The sequence below is a fragment of the Puma concolor genome, chromosome E1 (assembly GCF_028749965.1).
Source record: "Puma concolor isolate L17-30 chromosome E1, mPumCon1.1.hap2, whole genome shotgun sequence".
In the NCBI taxonomy this organism is placed as follows: Eukaryota; Metazoa; Chordata; class Mammalia; order Carnivora; family Felidae; genus Puma; species Puma concolor.
In genome coordinates, this window is record NC_141680.1 from 30,257,962 (window position 1) to 30,275,072 (window position 17,111).

The 17,111-nt window shown below is 39.8% G+C and overlaps 1 long non-coding RNA gene across 1 annotated transcript; it reads left to right on the plus strand.

The window, feature by feature from the left end:
* Nucleotides 1-15,908: 15,908 nt before the first annotated feature.
* Nucleotides 15,909-16,779, plus strand: LOC147574239 (uncharacterized). The gene is made up of 2 exons (XR_015244049.1): nt 15,909-16,030; nt 16,438-16,779. It is a non-coding gene; the product is annotated as an uncharacterized LOC147574239 (long non-coding RNA).
* The last annotated feature ends 332 nt before the right edge of the window (nt 16,780-17,111 follow it).

Genomic DNA, 17,111 nt, shown 5'->3' on the forward strand with positions numbered 1-17,111 from the left:
CAAGATGGTCCATGTACACATGACTGCTGAGGAGCAGATCGGAAGTTGGGGTCCACAGCCTCTGAGTCTGCCCCTCTTCCCCTAAATCAGTTTAGCTCAAGTGTCCTTGGGGTTACAAGAATTCACTAGAATAATTTTTTTCCTTTATGTTTTCATTTGATCTTTTTTTTCCCCCAGCTTTACTGAGATACACTTGACAAAACATTGTATAGGTTTAACATATAACATTGTATAAGTAACTTTGTGACAATGTAACATGGGATAATTTGTTTCACGTATTTAATGTGAAATGTTTCCCACCATGAGCTTAGGTAATACACTCTTCACCTAGCACAATTACCATTTGTTGTCGTTATGGTGGCAACGTTAAAGCTCTACTCCCATAGCAACTTCCAAGTATACAGTATTGTCACCTGTAGTCACCATGCTGCACATCAGATCCCTGGAACTTTCTTATCTTATAACCCACAGTTTGTAGCCTCTGATTAACATCTTCTATCTCCCCCACACCCCAGCCCCTGGCCACCACCCTTCTACTCCATCCTATGACTTTGATGCTTTTAAATTCCACATGTAAATGAGGTAGTATTTGTGTTTCTCTGTTTGACTTATTTCGCATAGAACAATCCCCTCAGGGCCCATCCATATTGTGTCAATGATAACTTCCTTTTTTTTTAATGAACGCTGAGTGTCCACTTAAAAAATTTTTTTTTAATGTTTATTTCTTTTTGAGACAGAGATGGAGCATGAGCGGGGGAGGGACAGAGAGAGAGAGGGATACACAGATTCAGAAGCAGGCTCCAGGCCCTGAGCTGTCAGCATAGAGCCCGACGCGGGGCTCAGACTCACGGACGGTGAGATCATGACCTGAGCTGAAGTCGGACGCTTAACCGACTGAACCACCCAGGCGCCCCCTTCCTTTTTTTTTTAATGTTTGTTTATTTTTGAGACAGAGAGTAAAACTAAGAGTTGCCTCCCCATTTTAATGCCTCTGGTAGCTGTGGCTACCATAATTATTCAGAGCCAATGAGAGGAAAATGCACTCATACCACGGGAAAGTCAAATGACCCCAAGAAGCACTGTTAGAAGGGAGGATTTGTAAGGGTTCACGTCAAACCAAGTGGAGGAAGAGACGAGGGATCCTCCTGGCCCACCCCAGAACAGCATGCTAGTTAAAAGACCCCGTGCTGTGGCTGGCAGACACATGTTCCTGGCAGCAAGTGTGACTTAGACACAGAAAGAAAACAAATTGCCATTAATGTCGTTCACTTGAGTTTTATAGGTTTTTGCAATTTTGTTGGTATTTAATTTGCCCATTTGCTTTTAGTTTCATGGTCACATAAGAGCTATGAGCATACATTTATACCTGGTTTTATGTTTACACATAGTAAGTAATATTATAACAAAATTAGTCAACACTGGGAGTGTTGGGAATTTTTTTTTCCCTTTAAAAGGACTGTGCACAAAATCAGGTTGGAGAAACACTGGCCGTTCTCCCTTCCCTTATGAAGGGGGCTGTAGCCACAGACATTCTTCCTCTGGGTAGGAAGGAACAGGAAGAGTTCACTCCCAGGCCCGATGTTGAGTGGGAGAAAGGCAGTCCCTTCTCTCTGAGTCTTTCTCTGCCAGAAGATGTTGGCTTTGAGGCTAAAAAGAGGTTTCCTGTGAGAGATGGGCAACTCTCCCTGGTTTAAACACAAAGGCAAGAGTGTGGCGGCCTCAAAATTGAGGGTGAAGTGGAGCGCCTGGGTGGCTCAGTTGGTTAAGCGTCCGAATTCGGCTCAGGTCATGATCTCTCAGTCCGTGAGTTCGAGCCCCGCATCAGGCTCTGAGCTGACAGCTCAGATCCTGGAGCCTGTTTCAGATTCTGTGTCTCCCTCTCTCTGCCCCTCCCCCGTTCATGCTCTGTCTCTCTCTGTCTCAAAAATAAATAAACATTAAAAAAAATTGAGGGTGAAGTGAGTCCACATTCCCCTCACCTAACTCACTGATCCGGGACCCCCCTCCAGGCAACTGAGAGGTGGACAGTTAGGCCCAAGTTTTCCATTGGTTTCTTTCAGAATTTTTCCTTAAAAAATGACAAAAATTACTCATGTTTATTACATCTAGTGAGACAATCACATACTTAAAAAAGTAATTAATCTCTTCCCAACTTTGCTCAATACTAGCAGTTTGGACATGGCCCTCTATTCTCAACTCCACACTCACATAGCTGTGTCCAGACACACATACCCTGTTTAGAGGGTACTTTGGCCTTGTTTGTGTAACAACATAAGACCATGCCATAAGCACATCTCTGCCACTTGCTCATGTCACCTGACATCAAGTCAGTGGACAGACCCTCAACTCATCCTTTATGAATTGCTGCATAACATCCCAAAGTATGGATGTAACACAATATATTCACCCACTCCTCTGAAGATGGACAGTCTGGTTGTTTCCAAGGTTTCCTTCTTGACCATTACAAGCAATGTTGCAATAATCATCTTCGGATATATGGCTTTCTCCCTACACCCACTTTCTGATAGATTCCCAGGAGTGAGCTAGGTCAATACATGTGGCTCATTCTTTTTCAGTTCAATAGCTACTTCCCATGTTATTCTTCATTTGTTCTTTTCACAAATATTCATTGCTGTGTGCAGGGCACTGTGTTGGATGTGCAGACGTGAACAAGACAAGGCTTTGCCCTCCAGCCATATAAATACAAAGGAGTATTTATATAACGAATATATATTAGTTATATGGATAACAGTTAATACTAGCTACATATTGTATAACTGTGTTTATAAAACTCTATTCAACAGACAAAGTGATAGTACCCTAAACAGGAGGTGGATATAGATAAAGGATGAGGGCAGGCAGAGAGTGACCAGAGGGGGCTATGCCCAGCTGGGGCAAGGGCTGAGGCCCTGGCCCCACTCTTCTTCTCACCCCTGGTTGCCTACAAGAGATAATCTCTGGAGCTGGAGGACATTTTTCCCAGTAATGCTAGCCACGATTTGTTATGGTGGCCTTCTAGGTGTTAGACATTTCACATACATCCCCTTAACATATTAATTCTTACAAAACCACTGCATTAGCGATCTATTGCTAATGTAACAAATTCCTCCCAGGCCTTAGTGGCCCAAAACAATAAGTATTTATTATATTACTAGTATTATTAAAGGTTTTATTTGACCTTTTGTGTCTGGTCTCTTTCATTTAGCATAACGTTTACAGGGTTTATCCATATTATAAGCATGAGTCAGTACTCCGTTCCTTTTTATGGCCAAAAAGTGTTCCATTGGATGAATACAACACTTTTCTTTATCTATACATCAGGTAATGGACGTTCTTTTATTTTTACAAATTTTTAAATTTCAGTATAGATGACACACAGTGTTACATTAGCTTCAGGTGTATGAGATAGTGATTCGACTTCCCTACACATTAAGCTGTGCTCACCACAAGTGTAGTTCCCATCTGTCACCATACAATGCTATTACAACATTGACTATATTCCCTATTCTGTACCTTATGAATAATGACCTATTCATTCCATAACTGGAATGCTGCATCTTCCATTCCCGTTCACCCATTTTGCCCACCCCCTACCCTTTCCCTCTGGCAACCATCAATTTATAGGTCTGGTTCTGCTTTCTGTTTGTTTATTCGTGTTTTGTTTTTTAGGTTGTACATGTAAGCGAAATCATATGGCATTTGTCTTTCTCAATGACTTATTTCAGTTAACCTAATACCCCAAGTCTATCCATGTTGTCACATATGGCAAGATCTCATCCTTTTCATGGCTGCACAATATTACATATATATATACATACACATATATATATGAATATATATATTCATATATATATGTATATATATATTTAATCTTCCTTATCCATTAACCTTACCCAATGGACAATGTATTGCTACCATACCTTGGCTATTGTAAATAATGTTGCGATAAACATAGAGATGCATATATACTTTTAAATTAGTGTTTTCCTTTTCTTTGGGTATGCTCAGTAGGAGAATTACTGGATCATGTAATATTTCTAATTTTAATTCTTTGAGGAATCTCCATATTGTTTTCCACAGTGGCTGTACCAATTTACATTTCCACCAACAGTCCACAAGCGTTCCTTTTTCTCCACATCCTCACCAACACTTGTTACTGCTTAATAGAGATTCTTTTAATTAATATTTACAAAGCACATATTTTTCCATCCTACATTCTCCTTCTCTTTTTTCTTTAATTTTTTTAACGTTTTATTTATTTTTGAGACAGGGAGAGTCAGAGCATGAACAGGGATGGTCAGAGAGAGGGAGACACGGAATCTGAAACAGGCTCCAGGCTCTGAGCTGTCAGCACAGAGCCCGACGCGGGGCTCGAACTCACGGACTGCGAGATCATGACTTGAGCCGAAGTCGACCGCTTAACCGACTGAGCCACCCAGGCGCCCCTCTACATTCTCCTTCTTATGGGGCGCCTGGGTGGTGCAGTCGGTTAAGCGTCCGACTTCAGCCAGGTCACGATCTCGCGGTCTGTGAGTTCGAGCCCCGCATCAGGCTCTGGGCTGATGGCTCAGAGCCTGGAGCCTGTTTCCGATTCTGTGTCTCCCTCTCTCTCTGCCCCTCCCCCGTTCATGCTCTGTCTCTCTCTGTCCCAAAAATAAATAAACGTTAAAAGTTATAGATAAGGGGCACCTGGGTGGCTCAGTCGGTTGAGCATCCGACTTCAGCTCAGGTCGTGCTTTCCTGGTGTGTGAGTTGGAGCCCTGCATCTGTCTCTCTGCTGTCAGTGCAGAGCCCACTTTGGATCTTCTGTCCTCCTCTCTTCTGCCCCTCTCCCGCTCATGCTCTCTCTCCCTCTCTCTTTCAAAAATAAATAAAACATTGGGGCGCCTGGGTGGCGCAGTCGGTTAAGCGTCCGACTTCAGCCAGGTCACGATCTCACGGTCCGTGAGTTCGAGCCCCGCATCAGGCTCTGGGCTGATGGCTCGGAGCCTGGAGCCTGTTTCCGATTCTGTGTCTCCCTCTCTCTCTGCCCCTCCCCCGTTCATGCTCTGTCTCTCTCTGTCCCAAAAATAAAAATACACATTGAAAAAAAAAAAATTAAAAAAAAAATAAAATAAATAAAACATTAAAAAATTATAGATAAGATTAAAATTGCCTTACACTCCAGCCAAGCCAATTCCCTCCCTAGAGGATTAAAGTTTATCCAAACTTTTCTCTGCACAAATATATATGTACCCGTATTACTTATCTATCACTGTTAAATAAATTACTCCAAAATCTAGTGACTTAAAACGATAATAAATGTTTACTATTTCACACAGTGTCTAAGAATTGGGAACTCTGGAGTGATTTAGCTAGTTGGTTCTGATTCAGATTCTCTCATGAGGTTGCAGTCAAGATACTGGCAAGGACTGTAGTCATCTGAAGGTGTGAGTGGGGGTTGCCACATTTAGCAAATAAAAATATAAATGCAAATAGAAGATAAATAAGTTTTGGAGGTCTAATGCATAGCAGAGTGATTATTACTGTATTGTAAACTTCAAAGTTTCTAAGAGACTAGATCTTAATTGTTCTCACCACAAAAAAAGAAATAATTATATGAAATAATAGAGGTGTTAGAGCTAAGCTATGGTGGTAAGCATATTGCAATATATAAATGTTTCAAATCAACATATTGTATACTTTAAACTTATACAATGTTACATATAAATTATACCTCAATTGGAAAAAAAAAGGAAAGTAAGCCCCAACTGTATGCTGCTTACAAGAAATCCACTTAAATCCTTAAATATATCCACTTAAATATAAAGACACAGATAGGTTAAAATAAAAAGGGTGGGGAAAAGATATACCATGCTAATTCTAATCAAAAGAAAGCTGAAGACACAATCGATTTCAAAGCAAAGAATATTACCAGGGATAAAGAGAATCATTTCATAATGATAAATAAATCAGTTCATCAAAAGGATATAATAATTAATCTTAAACATTTAAGAAGAGCTTCAAAATATATGAAACAAAAAATGCTATAAATTTAAGGAAAAATAGAAAAGTCCATAATTATAGTTGGAATTTTCAAAACTCCTCTATCAATAATTTAGAGAACAAGTGGACAGAGACCAGTAAGGATAGAGAAGACTATATGGATCAAATTGGCCCAATGCCCAGTAACAGTACAATATGCATTATTTTTCAATGCATATTGAAAATTTATCATGGTAGATCATAGTCTGGGACATAAAACAAATCTAAATAAATTTTAAAGGATTCAAATAATAAAAATATATTATCTAACTACAATAGAATTAACAAGTCAATAACATAAAGATAACCTGAAAATCCCCAAATATTTGGAAACTAATTTTATTTATTTATTTGTTTGTTTATTAAATGATTATTTATTTTGAGAGAGAGAGAGACAAAGAGAACGGGGCAGGGCAGAGAGAGAGGGGGAGAGAGAGAATCACAAGAGCGGGGCTTGAACTCACAAACCTCGAGATCATGACCTGAGTCAAAATCAAGAGTCAGAAGCTTACCTGACTGAGCCACCCAGGTGCCCCTAATTTACTTTAAATAATACATAGGTCAAAGAAAAATAAAAAAGAAATTAGAAAGTAATTTTCACTGAATGAAAATCAAAATACAACCTATCAAAATTTGTGGATGCAGCTAAAGCTTAGAGGAAAATGTATAGCACTAAGTGCCTATGTGAGAAAAGGAGAAAGATTTCAAACAATAACCTCAGTTTCCACAAAAATAAGAACAGTAAATTGATCACAAAGTAAGCAGAAAAAGAAAATAAGAAAGATTGAAGCAGAAATAAATAAAATAGAAAACATAAAACTTGAGAAAAATAAATGCAAACAAAATCTGATTTTTCTTTTTCTTTCTTTTTTTTTTTTTAAGTTTATTTATTTATTTTGAGAGAGAGAGAGAGAATATGAGCAGGGGAGGGGCAGAAAGAGGGAGAGAAGAATCCCAAGCAGGCTCCTTGCTGTCAGCATGGAACCTGATGCAGGGCTCAATCTCCCAAACTGTGAGATCATGACCTGAGCCAAAATCAAGAGTCAGACACTTAACAGAGCCACCCAGGTGCCCCAAAATCTGGTTTCTTGATAATATCAATAATGTTGATAAACTTCCAGCCAAACTAATCAGGATAAAAAGAGAGAAAACAAAAATTACCAATAGTAGGGGTGACAAATGACATTGCTATATAGATTCTATGAAAATAAAATGATAGGGGTGCCTGGGTGGCTCAGTCAGATAAGCGACTGACTCTTGATTTTGGCTCAGGTCATGATCTCATGGTTAGTGGGTTCAAGTCCCACAGTGGGCTCTGTGCTGACAGTGTGGAGCCTACTTCAGATTCTCTCTCTCTGTCCCTCCCCTGTTCATTCTCTCTCTCTCTCTCTCTCTCTCTCTCTCTCTCTCTCTCTCTCTTTCTCAAAATAAATACATAAACTTAAAAGAAAGAAATTGAATTTGCAGTTAAAAACCTATGTACAAGAAAATTCCAGACACTGATGGATTCACTGATGATTTCTATCAAACATTTAAGAAAGAAATAACTATTCTTCACACTTGCAGAAAATTAAAGAGGAGGAAATAGTTCCTAACCCATTTTATGAAGCTAACATGATTCTGATGACAAAACCAAGTGAAGACATTACAAGGAAAGAAAACTACAGGCCAATACCCCTCCTGAAAATATGCACAAAACTTTTTTTTTTAAGATTTTTTTTTTTTTTAAGTAATCTCTACACCAAACATGGGACTTGAATTCACAACCCCGAGATCAAGGGTTGCATGTTCTTCTGACTAGGCCAGCCAGACACCCCATAAGTGCAGAACTTCTTAACAAAATTTTAGCATATAAAATTCAACAATGTATAAAAAAGATAATCATCATGGCCAAGCAGCATTTATTCTATCTAGTAATGCAAGTTTGGTTTAAAACTCAAAAATCAATCAATGTAATCCCTTATACGAATAGAGTAAAAAAGAAAAACCACAGGATCATCTCAACAGGTGTGGAAAAAGCATTTGGCAAATTTCAACATTTATTCAATGTAAAAACTCTCAGAGGGGTGCCTGGCTGGCTCAGTGGGTTAAGCAGCTGACTGTGGATTTCTGCTCAGGTCATGATCTCATGACCTGAGATCAAGCCCCGTGTCAGACTCTGTGCCAAAGGCATGGTGCCTGCTTGGGATTCTCTCTCTCTCTCTCTCTCTCTCTCTCTCTCTGCCCCTCACTTGCTTGCTCTCTCTCTCTCTCTCCCTCTCTCAAAATAAATAAATAGAAATTTATTTATGTCTATGTCTACAAAAACTCTCAGAAACTAGGAATAGAAGGGAAAATCCTTAACCTGATAAAGGTCATCTGTAAAAACAAAACAATGGGGCGCCTGGGTGGCGCAGTCGGTTAAGCGTCCGACTTCAGCCAGGTCACGATCTCGCGGTCCGTGAGTTTGAGCCCAGCGTCAGGCTCTGGGCTGATGGCTCAGAGCCTGGAGCCTGCTTCCGATTCTGTGTCTCCCTCTCTCTCTGCCCCTCCCCCGTTCATGCTCTGTCTCTCTCTGTCCCAAAAAATAAATAAACGTTGAAAAAAAAATTAAAAAAAAAAACAAAACCTATAGTTAATATCATACTTTACAGTAAAAGATTGAATATTGAATGCTTTCTAGATCCAGAAGGAGCCCAGATGTTCACTCTTACTGTTCCTACTCAATATATACTAGAAGTCCTCAATATATACTGCAGAAAAGAGAAAAAAAAAAAGCATACAGAAAGGAAAGGAAAAAATAAAACTGTTTCCATTCACAGATAATAGAAAATGCCATGGAATATACGAAGAAGGTCCTAGAACTTAAAAATGAGTTTAGCAAAGTCACAGGATACAAAGTCAATCACATTTCTATATAACAACATTGAACAATTGGAAACATAAATGTTTAAAAACAATACTATTACAATAGCACAGAAAAAGGAAGTACTTAGATATAAATCTAACAAAATATGTGCAGAACAGTCATAGAAAAAATCAAAAAGACAAAAAAAGAGAGAAAGACTATGATCATGACTCAGTAAACTCAATTATGTTAAGCTGTCAATTGTCTCCAAATTGATTTATAAATTCAAAGCAATCCAATACAAAATATCAGAACAATTCTTAAATTTATATGCAAAGGCAAAGACACTAGAATAGCCAAAATAATTTGGAAAAAAAAAAGAATAAACTTGGAGGATTCTCATTACCCAAATTCAAGACTTACTATAAAGCTATGGTATGGTATCGGCAAATAGAAAGACGCACGGATTGATGGAACAGAATAGAAAGTCCAGAAACACACAAATATGGCCAATTGAATTTTTACAAAGGTACAAAGGCAACTGAACAGGAGATGGAGAATCTTTTCAAAAATGATGTGGAATCAATTGGAAGACACGACAATATGCAAAGGGGAAGTGAGGGGAGAGAAGAGAGAAGAAGCAAACCATGATCCATACCTCACATCATACACAAAAATTAACTCCAAATGTATGATGGATCTAAATTTAAAATGTAAAACTTTAAAACTTTTAGAAAAAAGGAGGAAGAAACCTTTGTTACCTTGGGTTATCAAAGTGTTCTTAGATTCACCAAAAGCACAATGCAAAAAAGAAATAAATTAGACGTCATGTTTACTTTGTAAAAGACAATTAAGAGAATGAAAAGCCAAGGCACAGACTGAAAGACCATACTTGAAAATCATATATTTGATAACAGACTCATATCTAGAACATAGAAGGAATTCTTAAAACTCAACAATGAGAAAAACAAACAACCCAATAAAAAGATGAGCAAAGATATATATGTAACAATCATGTGAGAAGGTGCTCAACATCGTTAGGGAAATGTAAGGTAAAACTACAATGAGATACTGCTACATACCTTTTGAAAAGTTAAATATAAAAAGAAAAAAATGACAATAGCAAGTGTTAACAGGATAGGGAGCAACTGAAAATCTCACACACTGCTGGTAGGAATGTAAAATGGCGTGGTCCCTTTGGAAAATAGTTCATCAGTTTCTTTTAAGGTTAAACATATGCTTACCATAAAATCCAGCAATCCTACTCCTAGTTACTTCCCCAAATAAAATAAAAACCTACACTAACACAAAAACCTGTATACAAATGTTTATGAGGCTCTATTCATAATTGCCAAAATGGAATTTTAAATGTCCCTGATTTGGAGGATGGATAAATACACTTTGGTATATCTATATAGTAGGACTACTCAACAATAAAAAAAGAATAAACTATGCTACACAGAAGAACAGCATGGATAAATCTCAAAATAATTATGTTGAGTGGAAGAAACTAAACCAAAAAAAAAAAAAAAAAAAAAAAAAGAATACATACCATATGATTCCATTTTTAAAAAGCTCCGGAAAGTGCAAACTCATCTACGTTGATGAAAAGTAGATCAGTGGTTTCCTGGGGCTGGAAGGAGGCAGGGAAGGGAGAGAGAGGGTTCCAGAGGGTCATGAGAAGACTTTTGGGTTTCATAGGAATGTTTGATATCTTGATTGTGGTGATAGTTTTAATGGCGTATACATATGTCAAAACTTTTCAAATTGTACACTTTAAATATGTGCAATTTAGTGTATGTCAATAACACTTCAATAAAGCTGCTTTTTTTTTTAAATTTTTTTTCAACTTTTTTATTTATTTTTGGGACAGAGAGAGAGACAGAGCATGAACGGGGGAGGGGCAGAGAGAGAGGGAGACACAGAATCGGAAACAGGCTCCAGGCTCGGAGCCATCAGCCCAGAGCCTGACGCGGGGCTCGAACTCACGGACCGCGAGATCGTGACCTGGCTGAAGTCGGACGCTTAACCGACTGTGCCACCCAGGCGCCCCAATAAAGCTGCTTTTAAAACTGACTTGCCTCTAGGGCACATGGATGGCCCAGTCAATTAATTATCTGACTTGATATCAGCTAGATCATGATCTTGGGCTCATGATCTCACAGTCATGAGATCGAGCCCCACGTCGGGCTCCAGTGCTGATTGTGGAGTCTGCTTGGGATTCTCCCCCTCTCTCTCTCTCTCTGCCCCTCCCCTGCTTGCGTGCTCTGTCTCTCTCTCAAAATAAACAAATAAACATTTAAAAGAATGATTTGCCTCTTTGTACGTTTGGATTCCTCTATGAGAAGGTATAACTTTCACATATACAGTTTGCAAACTGTGATGGTGTTCTATGTGTCAATTTAGGTAGGCCATATAGTTAATTATTCAATCAAGCACTAATCCCAGTATTGCAGGAAAGGTGTTTTGGAGATAAGATTAACATCTACAATTAGTTGATTTTATGGAAGGAGATTATCCTGGCTAATACGGAGGGCCTGATGCAATCAGCTGAAAAGCCTTAAGAACAGAACTGAAGTTTTCCTGAGGAAGAAGAAATTCTGCCCGTGGACTGTAGCTTCAGGTCCTGCCAGAGCCCCAGTCTGCCAGTCTACTTGACCTCAAACTTGCCTACTCGACCCTCACAATCATATAAGCCAAGTGCTTGCAATAAAATCTCTTTGTATGTATATTTTTTATAATATAGAATACATTTTATATTTTTATAGTATATATATCCAATATGTCTATTAGGATCATATATTATTGTCCTATTGATCCTATATTATCAATAATTATATATCTGTATGTATCATATATATGATAATGGTTCTGTATAGGAGATACAGATATAGATATCTATATCTATATATGAGATAGATATAGATATGAGATATATAGATATATATCTATATCTATCTCATATCTATAGATATCTATAGATATATAGATACTATATCATATCTATAGATATCTATAGATATATAGATATATAGATATAGGTAGATAGATCTATCTATAGATATATAGATATAGATATCTATACATAGATATCTATATTGATATATTGATATATGATATGTATACTCATATGGTTTATGAACATAACAGCCAGGTGGCAGGGTTGGAGGTTATGCATGGGCTAACATGGACTTCCACCCACCACGGCCAACCTGGCTGCGGCCAATGCTGAGTGCCTAACCTGCCAGTAGTAGAGACCAATACTGAGATCCAGCACCATTCCCTGGGGTGATCAGCCAGCTACCTCATGGCAGATTGATTACATTGGATTACTTCCATCATGGAAGGGATAGTGCTTTGCTCTTACTGGAACAGACACTTAATCTGGATATGGATTTGCTTTCCTTGTATGTAACACTTCTACCAAAACTACCATCTGTGGACTTCCAGAATGCCTTATCCACCGTCATGGTATTCCACACAGCATTGCTTCTAATCAAAGAATTCACTTCACAGGAAATGAAGTGCAGCAGTGGGTCTATCTATGTCCATGGAATTTAGTCGTCTCACTATGTTACCCCATCACCCTGAAATAGCTGGCTTGATAGGAAGGTTGAATAGCCTTTTGAAGATCTAGTTACAGCACCAGCTAGGTGACAATGCTTTGCAGGACTGTAGCAATGTACTTCAGAGACCGCATATGTTCGAAATCAGCAATCCAGGTATGGCGGTTTCTCCCACAGCTAGGACTCATGATTCCAGGAATTAAGGATTGGAAATAGAATGTTATCATTCACTGTACCCCCAGTGATCCACTAGCAAAATTTTTGCTTCCCATCCTTGCAACCGTATGCTCTACCTATAAAGATATGCTTTATTCCAAATGGAAGAACACTTTCACCAGAAGACACAATGGTTCCATTGAATTAGAACTGCCACTTCGGGCTCCTCATTCCTCTGAATTAACAGACCAAGTAGGGAGTTACTGTACTAGCTGGGGTGATTGATTCTGACCCCCGAGGGGAAATTGGGCATTTACCATACAATGGAGGTAAAGAAAAGTATGTCTGGATATAACAGAGCCCTTAAGGCATCTCTTAGTACTCCCAGGTCCCGTGATTAAAACCTATGGGAAACTATAACAACCCAATTTTAGGCAAAACTTCTCATGGCACAGACCCTTCAAGAATGAAGGCTTTGGGGCTACAACCACCTGACCAATTACAGAAATGGGGACTATAATTATTATGACTATTTATTCCTTATTTTATTTAAAAATACATGTATTAATTTGTGTGTTTCTTCTTCTCTTATCCCTCTCATATTTTTACATAAACATATTAATAATAGCTAACTTTACATTAAATTATTGAAGTTACAGGATTTTCAAGAAGAAGAATGAACATCACCCAAAGACTTTGCATCCTCTTCTGGGGAAAGGGTTAGCACATTTTATTTTGTACACAGGATAATTGTATAATGTTATGTGGAAATATGACTTGTTATTGTTTTTATTTGGAGATTAAGTATAGTTTTTTTTAATGTTTATTTATCTCTTGGGCTCACAAAGAGAGAGGGAGAGAGAAATCCCAAGCAGTCTCCTGTCAGCACAGAGCCCTATGCAGGGCTCGATCTCATGAACAGTGACAACATGACCTGAGCCCAAATCAAGGGTCAGACATTTAACCAACTGAGCCACCCAGGTGGCCCTAGAGATTAAGTACAGTTTGAGGAGAGGCATATGGTGCTGAGTTGACCAGATGTGGACTGAGATTATCAGTTTCATGTGTTAACTTGGCTAGGCTCTAGTACCTAGATATTCAACCAAATACTAATCTAGATATTACTGTGAAATTATCTTGTAGGTGTGATTAATGTCTACAATCAGTTAACTTTATGTAAAGGAGATTATCCTGGATAATCTGGGTGGACCAACTTCCAATCAGCTGAAAGGCCTGAAGTTTCCCTAAAGAATTCTACCTGTGGACTTCAGTGTTACCTCCTGCCTGAGCTTCCAGTCTGACCTTCCTTACAACCTGAACTATATTCCAGACTGGCCTACCTGTCCCCCACAAGTAAGTAAACCAATTCCTAGTAAGAAACTAGATAGATAGATTAGATAGATAGATAGATAGATAGATAGATAGATAGATAGATAGATAGAACAAATAGATATCCTTCCTACCGGTTATGTTTTACTGGTGAAACTGGTACACAAACTACCTAAAAAAAATATTGCACTCCCAAGAGTCAGAGTTGTTTTTGACCCAAAAGGGATTGCCCAGCATATTCATCAGGCATGATCCCCAAAACTCCCAGGCAAATCCTAGTTGTTCAAAAGATTATCCTGATGAAGGAGTCCATTGGGCAAGTCAGGACAATACACGTAGAAGAGTGTTCTTTCAGGACATGTCTTCAGGAGTCCTAGTCCTTTCATGCTTATTAAACTACATGCAACACATCGGAATATTGTACAGCCACTTAAAAATATGCTTTTTATCAACTGTATCTGAAAGGAAACACAAATCTCATAACGTTAATTGTTTCTAAGGAGGGAAACCCAGTCAATGCTCGGGGACAGAAGTGGGAGGGAGAATTTCCACTTTTTCTACTTTAGAATATTGAATCATGTTAATCTATCTAAATTAGGGGTTAGCAGGGGTGCCTGGGTGGATCAGTCCTTAAGCGTCTGACTTTGGCTCAGGTCATGATCTTGTGGTTTGTGAGTTCAGACCCCATGTCGGGCTCTGTGCTGACAGCATGGAGCCTGCTTGGGATTCTCTCTCTCCCTCTCTCTCTGACCCTCATCTGCTCATGCTCTCTTTCTCTCTCAATAAATAAATAAACATTAGAAAAAATAAATCAGGGTTGGGCAAACTATGGTCTACAGGTCAAATCTGGCCCGCTGCCTGTTTGGTTTTATTGGAAGACATCCATGATCGTTTGTTTACATATTGCCCACAGCCACTTCCATGCTACAATGGCAGAGTTCAGCAGTTGTGACAACTACGTATACAATGTCATATGGCCCATGAAGCCTAAAATATTTACTATCTGACCCTTACAGAAAAAAATCGGCAATTTCAATACAGATTTTTAAAAAATAGAAAAGTAAACTGACATTAAAAAAATAAAAGATGCTTCAAGGGGCGCCTGGGTGGTTCAGTCGGTTAAGTGTCCAACTTTGGCTCAGGTTATGGTCTTGCAGTTCATGGGTTCCAGTCCCACATCGGGCTCTCTGCTGTCAGCACAGAGCCTGCTTTGGATCCTCTGTCTCCGTCTCTCTCTGCTCCTCCCCCGCTCAAGCTCTGTCTCTCAATAAGACATTTTAAATAAGTAAATAATCAAATATGTCCCCAAGAGAATTAAAAAACATATACATGAATGTTTACATCAGAACTGGCCTGGGAGTCGGCATCCCAATTGTCCCAAACATCCATGTGATGTTAGGTCAGTTTCTTTCCTTATCTGGTCCTTAATTTCCTTCTCTATAATACAGGTATATTTGGACATGAAGGGGAAGGCTGGTACAAGGTGTGAGGGGTTATTTGAAGGCCCTGACTTCCCAGAATCCTTTATTCTTTCCCCAAGCTTTATTGTCACAGAGCCTAATAATCAGTGTCCTCCTCATCATTGCTTTCCGCTCTCAGAGCACTTTTGCATACATGTCATATACTTTAGGGTAGATAGGTATCATCCCCATTTTCAGATGAAGAAATTGAACCTCAGAGTGGACTTGAGCTGGGACTCAACCCTAGATCTTCTGATTCTAGATCTGGGTTCAACCCACATTACCACACTGTTTTTGCATGTTTGGCCTCTCTCTGGAAACTCAAGAGAACAACGTCTAGCAGCCTCACCACAAGCACTGCACACCTTTTAGACAAAGCAAGGAAGGAGAGGCACAGGGACCTGGGGTTTTGATCTTTCCTTATGAACCTGTCTATTTTGGCACAGCAGCTGTCTATGCATAGGACTATGCCTGTACGTGGATCTAGACACCAGGCCCATTACATCACAAAGATATTCATACAGGTACACTTGACCTCTGCAACAGGTGATATGGGTCACTCTTTGTTACCAGGATGGTAGGGAAGCTGTACCTTTAGTTCAGGGGAGGCCTAAGAGGTCAGGACTCTGGGATTCTGTTTTTTCTCCCAAGTCCAGAAGACTTACTAGGTGAGACCTCAAGGAGGGAGGGGCAGCTCCTCAATCTTTAGTATATGGGAGGAGCGAGAAGGGAGGATAGTTCCCTGCCCTTGCTGAAGCAGAGCCTGGGAAAGGGAATAGCAGTGCAACCAGGGATTTACTCCTAAGCTCAGAGAGCTGGGCCTAAACCTCAAAGAATATCAGCGAGACCACTGCTGTCAAACCCAGTCCAGCCTTATGGGTCACAGCGCCTGGACTCCAGTGACACCACCACGAAGCTACACGGGCGGCAAGTCACCCACCCTGATTCAGTCTTATCCAAAAATGCACCTAACGACTGCTGGGTCCAGCCCAGAGGGTTGCTCGGGGGTATCTGGGACAGAAACTGAAATGCTTTAAAATGCACTTTATGAACACATGCTTTCATTCTTCCATAGCTGGCAGGCACAAAGGGCTGAAGCTTGAGCACACTTGGGGAGTGACACACTCACTCCTCTCCAGGCAGCAGGACGATGCACAGGTTGGGCAGCAAGAGGGCATGAAGCCAGACAGAAGTCTCTTCAGGAAAGGCCGGGCTGTCCTAGGGCAGGGGAGCTGCCCTAAGGCTCGCTTACACTCTTCCTTTTTCATGTGAACCACCACCATTTATCAAGCATTTACTCCAGGACAAGTGCTGTTGTGTGTGCTCAAAGAAGGCAGTGAAGAAAAGGGAAAATGGCTCTGCTGTCAGAGTTTATATTCTAGTTGTGGGAGACCAACAAGTAAACAGCATGCATGTCTGCATTGGCAGGTTCTGTGCTGAATTAAACTGGGTAATAAGGTTAGTAGTGAAGTGGGGGGTGGGGGGGTGGAGAATGCAATTTCATATAGGATGTCAGAAGGCCCTTCTGATGGGTAACAGGATGTCTGAGTAAAGACATGAAGGAAGTGAGGGGAGAGTTAAGGGGACAGCCACCTCTTAGGCCTAGGCCTGTGGACACTAGAGTTCTAGAGACAGACACACATATCCATGGCAACAGAGACAACTCCCTACCATGTTGGTTTGGTTTGTCCCCCTTCGATTTATTCTCCATTCTGTTCCCTGAGAGGGGCTGACCCTTACAGATTGCTC